The sequence below is a fragment of the Triticum dicoccoides genome, chromosome 3A (genome assembly GCF_002162155.2).
Source record: "Triticum dicoccoides isolate Atlit2015 ecotype Zavitan chromosome 3A, WEW_v2.0, whole genome shotgun sequence".
Lineage (NCBI taxonomy): Eukaryota > Viridiplantae > Streptophyta > Magnoliopsida > Poales > Poaceae > Triticum > Triticum dicoccoides.
The window spans coordinates 508,325,992-508,336,471 of NC_041384.1; positions in this window are offsets into that span (position 1 = coordinate 508,325,992).

Genomic DNA, 10,480 nt, shown 5'->3' on the forward strand with positions numbered 1-10,480 from the left:
TACTTTTATGATTGTGGTTTTTATGTTTTAATTCGTGTTTGTGCCAAGTAAAGCCTTTAGGATCTTCTTGGGCGATAGTTGTTTGATCTTGCTGAAAAAACATAAATTTGTGCGCTCACGAAAACAATTATCATTTTTTACCAGAGAGTGACAAAATACCCATTCCAATTGCAGTAGATCGATATACAAATTTCTCAGACCATCCTAATTTGGCATAATTTTTGTAGTTACAGAAGTATTTGAAATAGTCAGATTGCTACAGACTGTTCTGTTTTGACATATTTTGTTTTCTTTGTGTTGTGTGCTTATTTTGATGGCTCTATGGTTTTCTTTGATGAGTTTTTGCCATAGAAAAGTTAGAATATAGTATATATAATACAAAAACAAAATATGAATTGGTTTGATACAACACTTATAGTAGTGGTTTATTATTCTTATACTAACGGATCTCACGAAGGTTTTTGTTGAGTTTTGTGTGATTGAAGTTTTCAAGTTTAGGGTTATCTTACGATGGATGGAGGAAGGATGTAAGAGCCTAAGCTTGGGGATGCCCCGGCATCCCAAGATATTATCCAAGAATGAGCAACCAACTAAGCTTGGGGATGCCCCCGAGTGGCATCCCCGCTTTCTTTCAACAACTATCGATATTTTACTCGAGACTATATTTTTATTCGTCACATGATATGTGTTTTGCTTGGAGCGTCTTGTATGATATGTGTCTTTGCTTGTTTTATTTTGTGTTTAAGGTCATCAATCCTTTTTGGACACACCTATTTGAGAGAGTTAAAATTATATCATGACTTGTTAGAATTGCTCTCTATGCTTCACTTAAATCCTTTATGAGCTAGGACTTGCTCTAGTGCTTCACTTATATCTTTATGAGCATGTTGTGCTTTGTTATTTTTGAAGAAATGCTCTCTTGCTTCACTTAGATTTGTTTGAGAGTTAGTAAAATTTTGAAGAAATTCTCTCTTGCTTCACTTAAATTATTTTGAGAGAAAGAAAATTTGTTATGCTCATGATCTTCACTTATATTTGTTTGAGCTTATGAAAAGCAACACATGAAAATTAGTGCCAAAGTGATAGATATCCTAGAAGGATAATAAAAAAAATGTCATGAAGATCATTGGACAAAATAAACTTGATTATTAGTAATAGTTTTGAGATATGATGATGTGATATGTGAGTTATGTCGATGAGTAATTGTGCTCTAGTAAGAATATTGGTGTTAAGGTTTGTGATTCCCTATGCATGCACGAAAGTCAATAATCATGCAATGAAAATTACATCCTACTTGTGATGCATTATTCGGTGTTAATTATGTTTAATGCTTGCTTATGAGATTATTCATTTCTTGGTTGGTCGCTTCTCAATCTTTTTGCTAGTCTTCATTTTGCACCAAGTATGACCTGTCCACTTGTGCATCCAAAATCTTTTAAACCAGTTTTGCCACATGATTCCACTATATCTACCTATATGTGGTATTTTTTTGCCGTTCTAAGCAATTTTTCATGTGCCATGTCTAATTTTCAAAATAAACTTCTCTTTTGTATGTTTGTTTCGCTCGTGGAGCGGTGAGGGGTGGCTAGTATTTTCCATGCTTGATGTGTTATTCTCAAGATGAGTGTTTATTAACTTGTCATTGCATGAGAGTAAGGCAAAGATATTAGGGATACCCAGTCCTGAAATGAAAAAACTGAATTTACTTTATGTTATCAAATAATAAATTCCTTGGAAAGTGTTGGTATGGAGGGCACCCGTGGATACGGTTAGCCATGGGAAGTGAAAGTTATGGTGGAAAAAGGAATAAACTTTATTTTCTGTTTGGGAACCGCCTATGGCATATCTAGCATGGAAAGTGTTGGGAACTCTAAGTCGTTTTCGTTGGTGGGATGGATACACCTCCCAAAATGTTTTTATCTCTAATTTTTTGCTTTGAGCTCTAGCACCTCTACAAATCCCTACTTCCCTATGCGAAGGGCCTTTATTTACTTTATGCAATTTTTATTTTTATTTTGAAATTTGAGTCTCCAACTTCTCTCATAAAAGCACCAACTAGGAGGCAATATGATTGTGCTCAAGTATTGAGTGTAGTTATTATTTGAGTGTGTTTCATGAATTGATAAATGTTTGAGCATGATGGGCTAGGGATAACTTGTTTTAGAATTGATATTTTGAAAGAGATGGTTGCTTGTTGATATTCTTGAGTATCTAAATTATTATGTCAAAACTAGACTATTGCTTTGAATCACACTGCTTAACTCCTACTCGTGCTCGAGTAGGTAAGTGATAAAAACAGAATTTTTGATGTGGAGTGTTGTTCATCAAGTCATTATCATATCCTTTTCTTTATAGCATGGACATTTGGAATTTTATGTGATTCAAAGCATGGACTAAAGCTTGGGGATGCTGATACGTCTCCAACGTATCTATAATTTTTTATTGTTCCATGCTGTTTATTATCAATCTTGGATGTTTTATAATCATTTCATAGTCATTTTATATCATTTTTGGTACTAACCTATTGACATAGTGCCAAGTGCCAGTTGCTGTTTTTCCATGTTTTTTACATCGCAGAAAATCAATATCAAACGGAGTCCAAATGCCATGAAACTCCATCATGATTTTTTATGGTCCAGAAGGAAGGCAATGGGCCCTGGTTGCACCTGGGGTGATCCGTCTCCAACGTACCTATAATTTTTTATTATTCCGTGCTATTATATTATCTGTTTTGGATGTTTAATGGGCTTTAATATGCTCTTTTATATTATTCTTGGGACTAACCTATTAACCGAAGGCCCAGTGCCAGTTTCTATTTTTTTTTGCCTATTTCAGTGTTTTGGAGAAAGGGAATACCAAATGGAATGAAACCTTCGCGATGATATTTCTTGGAAATGAATCAATCCAGAAGACTTGGAGTTGAAGTATAGAACTCCGTGAGGCGGCCACGAGGTAGGAGGGCACGCCCAGGGGGTAGGCGCGCCCCCACCCTCGTGGGCCCCACAGAGCTCCACCGACATACCTCTTTCGCTTATATGTACTCTTATACCCTAAAAACATCAGGGGAGCCATGAAACCACTTCTCCACCGCCGCAACCTTCTGTACCCATGAGATCCCATCTGGGGCCTTTTCAGCCTATATGTACTCTGTTTCTTTTTAGTCTGCATATAGCATTTGGTCAAAGTCAAACTCAGTTAACTTTGACTAAGTTTACAGAAAAATATATCAAGATTCACAATATGAAATCAATATTGTTAGATGCCTCATGAAATTAATTTTCATACCATATAGCTTTATTATTGTAGATGTTGATATTTTTTTCTACAAAGTTGGTCAAACTTTATAAAGTTTGAATTTGACCAAATCTTATATGCGGAATAAAAAGAAACGGAGGGAGTATTTTTGGGACTAACCTATTAACCGAAGGCCCAGTGCTAGTTTCTGTTTCTTTTTGCCTATTTTTCAGCGTTTTGCAGAAAAGGAATACCAAACGGAATCCAAACAGAATGAAAATTTCGTGATGATCTTTCTTGGAATGAAAGCAATCCAGAAGACTTGGAGTTGAAGTCTGGAACTCCACGAGGCGGCCACGAGGCAGGAGGGCGCGCCAAGGGGGGGGGCGCCCCCCCCCCTCATGGGCCCCACGGAGCTCCACCGGCGTACTTCTTTCGCCTATATAGATAATATTATACCTTAAAAACATCAAGGGGGCCACAAAACCACTTTCCACTGCCACAACCTTCTGTACCCTTGAGATCCCATCTTGGGGCCTTTTTCGGCGATCTGTGGGAGGGGGGATCGATCACGGAGGACTTCTGCATCAACACCATAGCCTCCCCGATGATGTGTGAGTAGTTTACCACAGACCTTCGGGTCCATAGTTATTAGCTAGATGGCTTCTTCTCTCTCTTTGGTTCTCAATACAAAGTTCTCCTCAATGTTCTTGGAGATCTATTCGATGTAATACTTTTTGTGGTGTGTTTGCCGAGATCCGATGAATTGTGGATTTATGATCAAGTTTATCTATGAACAATATTTGGTTCTTCTCTGAATTCTTATATGCATGATTTGATATCTTTGCAAGTCTCTTCGAATTATCGGTTTAGTTTGGCCTACTAGATTGATCTTTCTTGCAATGGGAGAAGTGCTTAGCTTTGGGTTCAATCTTGCGATGTCCTTTCCCAGTGGCAGTAGGGGCAGCAAGGCATGTATTGTATATTATTGCCATCGAGGATCAAAAGATGGGGTTTATATCATATTGCTTGAGTTTATCCCTCTACATCATGTCATCTTGCTTAATGCATTACTCTATTCTTATGAACTTAATACTCTAGATGCATGCTGGATAGCGGACGATGTGTGGAGTAATAGTAGTAGATGCAGAATCGTTTCGGTCCACTTGACACGGACGTGATGCTTATATTCATGATCATTGCCTAGATATTCTCATAACTATGTGCTCTTCTATCAATTGCTCGGCAGTAATTTGTTCACCCACCGTAATATATGCTATCTTGAGAGAAGCCAATAGTGAAATCTATGGCCCCCGAGTCTATTTTCCACCATATAATCTTCTATTTTACATCATATAAGTTTCCGATCTACAATTCTACTTTCCTATTTATTTTATTTTTGCAATCTTTACTTTCCAATCTAGACAACAAAAATACCAAAAAAAATTATCTTACTATCTTTATTAGATCTCACTTTTGCAAGTGAACGTGAAGGGATTGACAACCCCTTTATCGTGTTGGTTGCAAGGTTCTTGATTGTTTGTGCAGGTACTAGGTGACTTGCGTGTTATCTCCTACTAGATTGATACCTTGGTTCTCAAAAACTAAGGGAAATACATACGCTACTTTGCTACATCACCCTTTCCTCTTCAAGGGAAAACCAATGCATGCTCAAGAGGTAGCAAGAAGGATTTTTGGCGCCGTTGCCGGGGAGATCTTCCCTCAAGTCAAGACATACCAAGTACCCATCACAAACTATTCTCCCTTGCATTACATTATTTGCCATTCGCCTCTCATTTTCCTCTCCGCCACTTCTAAAACAATTTTCAAAAACCTTTGCCTTTTCTTCGCCTCTTTTCCGTTTGCCTTTTTTCGCTTGCTTCCTGTGTGATTGTGTGTTGGATTGATTATTTGTCATGATGGCTCAAGATAATACTAAATTATGTGAATTTTCCAATACCAACAACAATGATTTTATTAGCACTCCGATTGCTCCTATTACCGATGCTGAATCTTGTGAAATTAATGTTGCTTTGTTGAATCTTGTCAGGAAAGATCAATTTTCTGGCCTTCCTAGTGAAGATGTCGCTACCCATCTAAACAACTTTGTTGATTTGTGTGATATGCAAAATAAGAAATATGTGGATAATGATATTGTTAAATTGAAGCTATTTCCGTTTTCTCTTAGAGATCGTGCTAAAACTTGGTTCTCTTCTTTGCCTAAAAATAGTATTAATTTATGGAATAAGTGCAAAGATGCTTTTATCTCTAAGTATTTCCTCCCGCTAAGATCATCTCTCTTAGAAACGATATTATGAATTTTAAGCAACTTGATCATGAGCATGTTGCACAAGCATGGGAGAGGATGAAATTAATGATACATAATTGCCCTACACATGGTTTGAATTTATGGATGATTATACAAAAATTTTATGCCGGATTGAATTTTTCTTCTAGAAATCTTTTAGATTCGGCCGCGGGAGGCACTTTTATGGAAATCACTTTTGGAGAAGCTACTAAACTCCTAGATAATATTATGGTTAATTATTCTCAATGGCACGCCGAAAGATCCACTAGTAAAAAAGTTCATGTGATTGAAGAGATTAATGTTTTGAGTGGAAAGATGGATGAACTTATGAAATTGTTTGCTAATAAGAGTGTTTCGTCTGATCCTAATGATATGCATTTGTCCACTTTGATTGAGAATAATAATGAATCTATGGATGTGAATTTTTTTGGTAGGAACAATTTTGGTAACAACGCGTATAGAGGAAATTTTAATTCTAGGTTGTTTCCTAACAATTCCTCTAATAATTATGGTAATTCCTACAACAACTCTTATGGAAATTTTAATAAGATGCCCTATGATTTTGAGACTAGTGTTAAAGAATTTATGAGTTTGCAAAAGAATTTCAATGCTTTGGTTGAAGAAAAATTGCTTAAGATTCATGAGTTGGCTAGGAACGTGGATATAATTTCTCTTGATGTTGATTCTTTGAAACTTAGATCCATTCCACCTAAGCATGACATCAATGAGTCTCTCAAAGCCATGAGAATTTCCATTGATGAGTGCAAAGAAAGAACCGTTAGGATGCGTGCTAAAAAAGATTGCTTTGTGAAAGCGTGTTCTTCTAGTTTTCATGATAGTAGTGATGAAGATCTAAAAGTGATTGATGTGACTCCTATTAAATATTTGTTTTCCAATATGAATCTTGATAAATATGGGACTGGAGATGAGTCAACTCTAGTTAAAAGGCGTCCCAATGATTCAGAGTTTTTAGATCTTGATGCTAAAATTAATAAAAGTGGGATTGAAGAGGTCAAAACTTTACATAGCAATGAACCCACTATTTTGGATTTCAAGGAATTTAATTATGATAATTTCTCTTTGATAGATTGTATTTCCTTGTTGCAATCTGTGTTAAATTCTCCTCATGCTTATAATCAAAATAAAGCTTTTACTAAACATATCGTTGATGCTTCAATGCAATGCTATGAAGAAAAGCATGAACTAGAAGTTTATATTCCTAGAAAAATTTATGATGAGTGGGAACCTACTATTAAAATTAAGATTAAAGATTATGAATGCTATGCTTTGTGTGATTTGGGTGCTAGTGTTTCCACGATTCCAAAAACTTTGTGTGATGTGTTAGGTTTCCGTGAATTTGATTATTATTCTTTAAATTTGCACCTTGCGGATTCCACCATTAAGAAACCTATGGGAAGTATTAATGATGTTCTTATTGTTGCAAATAGGAATTATGTGCCCGTAGATTTCATTATTCTTGATATAGATTGCAAACCTACATGTCCTATTATTCTTGGTAGACCTTTCCTTAGAACGATTGGTGCAATTATTGACATGAAGGAAGGAAATATTATATTCCAATTTCCTTTAAGGAAAGACATGGAACACTTTCCTAGAAAGAAAATTAAATTGCCTTATGAATCAATTATGAGAGCCACTTATGGATTGCATACCAAAGATGATAATACTTAGATCTGTTCTCGCTTTTATGCCTAGCTAGGGGCGTTAAACGATAGCGCTTGTTGGGAGGCAATCCAATTTTATTTTTGTTCTTTGCTTTTTGTTCCTTTTAGAAATAAATAATCCATATAGCCTCTTTTATGATTGTGTTTTTTATGTTTTAATTAGTGTTTGTGCCAAGTAAAGCCTTTAGGATCTTCTTGGGTGATCGTTGTTTGATCTTGCTGATAAAAACATAATGTATGCACTCGCGAAAATAATTTCCATTTTTACCAGAGAGCGATAAAATACCAATTCCAACTGCAGTAGATCAATATACAAATTGTCCTGGTCGTCCTACTTTTTCAGAATTTTTGGAGTTACAGAGGTATTCGAAACCTACAGATTGCTATAGACTGTTCTGTTTTTGACAGATTCTGTTTTTCGTGTGTTGTTTGCTTATTTTGATGAATCTATGAGTAGTATCAGGGGGTATGAACCATAGAGAAATTGGAATACGGGAGGTTTAACACCAATATAAATAAAGAATTAGTTCATTACAGTACATTAAAGTGGTGGTTTGTTTTCTTATACTAACGGAGCACATGAGATTTTCTGTTAAGTTTTGTGTTGTGAAGTTTTTAAGTTTTTGGGTAAAGATTTGATGGATTTTGGAATAAGGAGTGGCAAGAGCCTAAGCTTGGGGATGCCCAAGGCACTCCAAGGTAAAATTCAAGGACAACCAAAAGCCTAAGCTTGGGGATGCCCCCCTCTTTCGTCTTCGTCTATCGGTAACTTTACTTGAGGCTATATTTTTATTCACCACATGATATGTGTTTTGCTTGGAGCGTCTTGTATGATTTGAGTCTTTGATTTTTAGTTTACCACAATCATCCTTGTTGTACGCACCTTTTGGGAGACACACACATGAATCGGAATTTATTAGAATACTCTATGTGCTTCACTTATATCTTTTGAGCTAGATAATTTTGCTCTAGTGCTTCACTTATATCTTTTTAGAGCATGGTGGTGGTTTTATTTTATAGAAATTATTGATTTCTCATGCTTCACTTATATTATTTTGAGAGTCTTTTAGAACAGTATGGTAATTTTCTTTGGTTATAAAATTAGTCATAATATGATGGGCATTCAAGATGGGTATAATAAAAACTTTCATATAGGGTGCATTGAATACTATGAGAAGTTTGAAACTTGATATGAAGACGGTGATATTAGAGTCGTGCTAGTTGATAATTTTGAAATTGAGAAATACTTGTGTTGAGATTTGCAAGTCCCGTAGCATGCACGTATGGTAACCATTGTGTGACAAATTTGAAGCATGAGGTGTTTCTTTGATTGCCTTCCTTATGAGTGGCGGCCGGGGACGAGCGATGGTCTTTTCTTACCAATCTATCCTCCTAGGAGCATGCGCGTAGTTCTCGGGTTTGATGATTTGTAGGATTTTGCTATAAGTATCTGAGTTCTTTATGACTAAGGTTGAGTCCATGGATTATACGCACTCCCACCCTTCCACCATTGTTAGCCTCTCTTGTGCCGCGCAACTTTCGCCGGTACCATAAACCCATCATTTACCTTCCTCAAAACAGCCAACATACCTACCTATTATGGCATTTCCATAGCCATTCCGAGATATATTGCCATGCAACTTTCCACCGTTCCGTTTATTATGACACGATTCATCATAGTCATATTGCTTTGCATGATCATGTAGTTGACATCATATTTGTGGCATGGCCACTATTCATAATTTTTCATACATGTCACTCTTGATTCATTGCACATCCTGGTACACCGCCGGAGGCATTCACATAGAGTCATATTTTGTTCTAAGTATCGAGTTGTAATTCCTGAGTTGTAAGTAAGTAAAAGTGTGATGATCTTCATTATTAGAGCATTGTCCCATGTGAGGAAAGAATGATGGAGACTATGATTCACCCACAAGTTGGGATGAGACTCCGGACGAAAAAAGAGAAAAAGAGAGGAGAAGGCCCAAACAAAAAATGAGAGAAAAAGAGAGAAGGGGCAATGTTGCTATCCTTTTTCCACACTTGTGCTTCAAAGTAGCACCATGATATTCATGATAGAGAGTCTCTTATGTTGTCACTTTCATGTACTAGTGGGAAAATTTCATTATAGAACTTGGCTTGTATATTCCAATGATGGGCTTCCTCAAATTGCCCTAGGTCTTCATGAGCAAGCAAGTTGGATTCACACCCACTTAGTTTCTTTCGTTGAGCTTTCATACACTTATAGCTCTAGTGCATCCGTTGCATGGCAATCCCTACTCACTCACATTGATATCTATTGATGGGCATCTCCATAACCCATTGATACGCCTAGTTGATGTGAGACTATTTCCCTCTTTTTTGTCTTCTCCACAACCACCATTCTATTCCACCTATAGTGCTATGTCCATGGCTCACTCTCATATGTTGCGTGAAAGTTAAAAAAAGTTTGAGAATACTAAAGTATGAAACAATTGCTTGGCTTGTCATCGGGGTTGTGCATGATTGGAGCATTTTGTGTGACGAAAATGAAGCATAGCCAAACTATATGATTTTGTAGGGATGAGCTTTCTTTGGCTATGTTATTTTGAGAAGACATAATTGCTTGGTTAGTATGCTTGAAATATTATTATTTTTATGTCAATATTAAACTTTTGTCTTGAATCTTTCGGATCTGAACATTCATGCCACAATAAAGAAAATTAAATTGAAAAATATGTTAGGTAGCATTCCACATCAAAAATTTTGTTTTTATCATTTACCTACTCGAGGACGAGCAGGAATTAAGCTTGGGGATGCTATTATATTACCTGTTTTGGATGTTTAATGGACTTTAATATGCTCTTCTATATTACTCCCTCCGTTTCTTTTTAGTCTGCATATAGCATTTGGTCAAAGTCAAACTCAGTTAACTTTGACTAAGTTTACAGAAAAATATATCAAGATTCACAATATGAAATCAATATTGTTAGATGCCTCATGAAATTAATTTTCATACCATATAGCTTTATTATTGTAGATGTTGATATTTTTTTCTACAAAGTTGGTCAAAATTTATAAAGTTTGACTTCGACCAAATCTTATATGCGGACTAAAAAGAAACGGAGGGAGTATTTTTGGGACTAACCTATTAACTGAAGGCCTAGTGCTAGTTTCTGTTTTTTTGCCTATTTTAGTGTTTTGCAGAAAAGGAATACCAAACGGAATGAAAACTTTGCGATGATCTTTCTTGGAATGAAAGAAATCCAGAAGA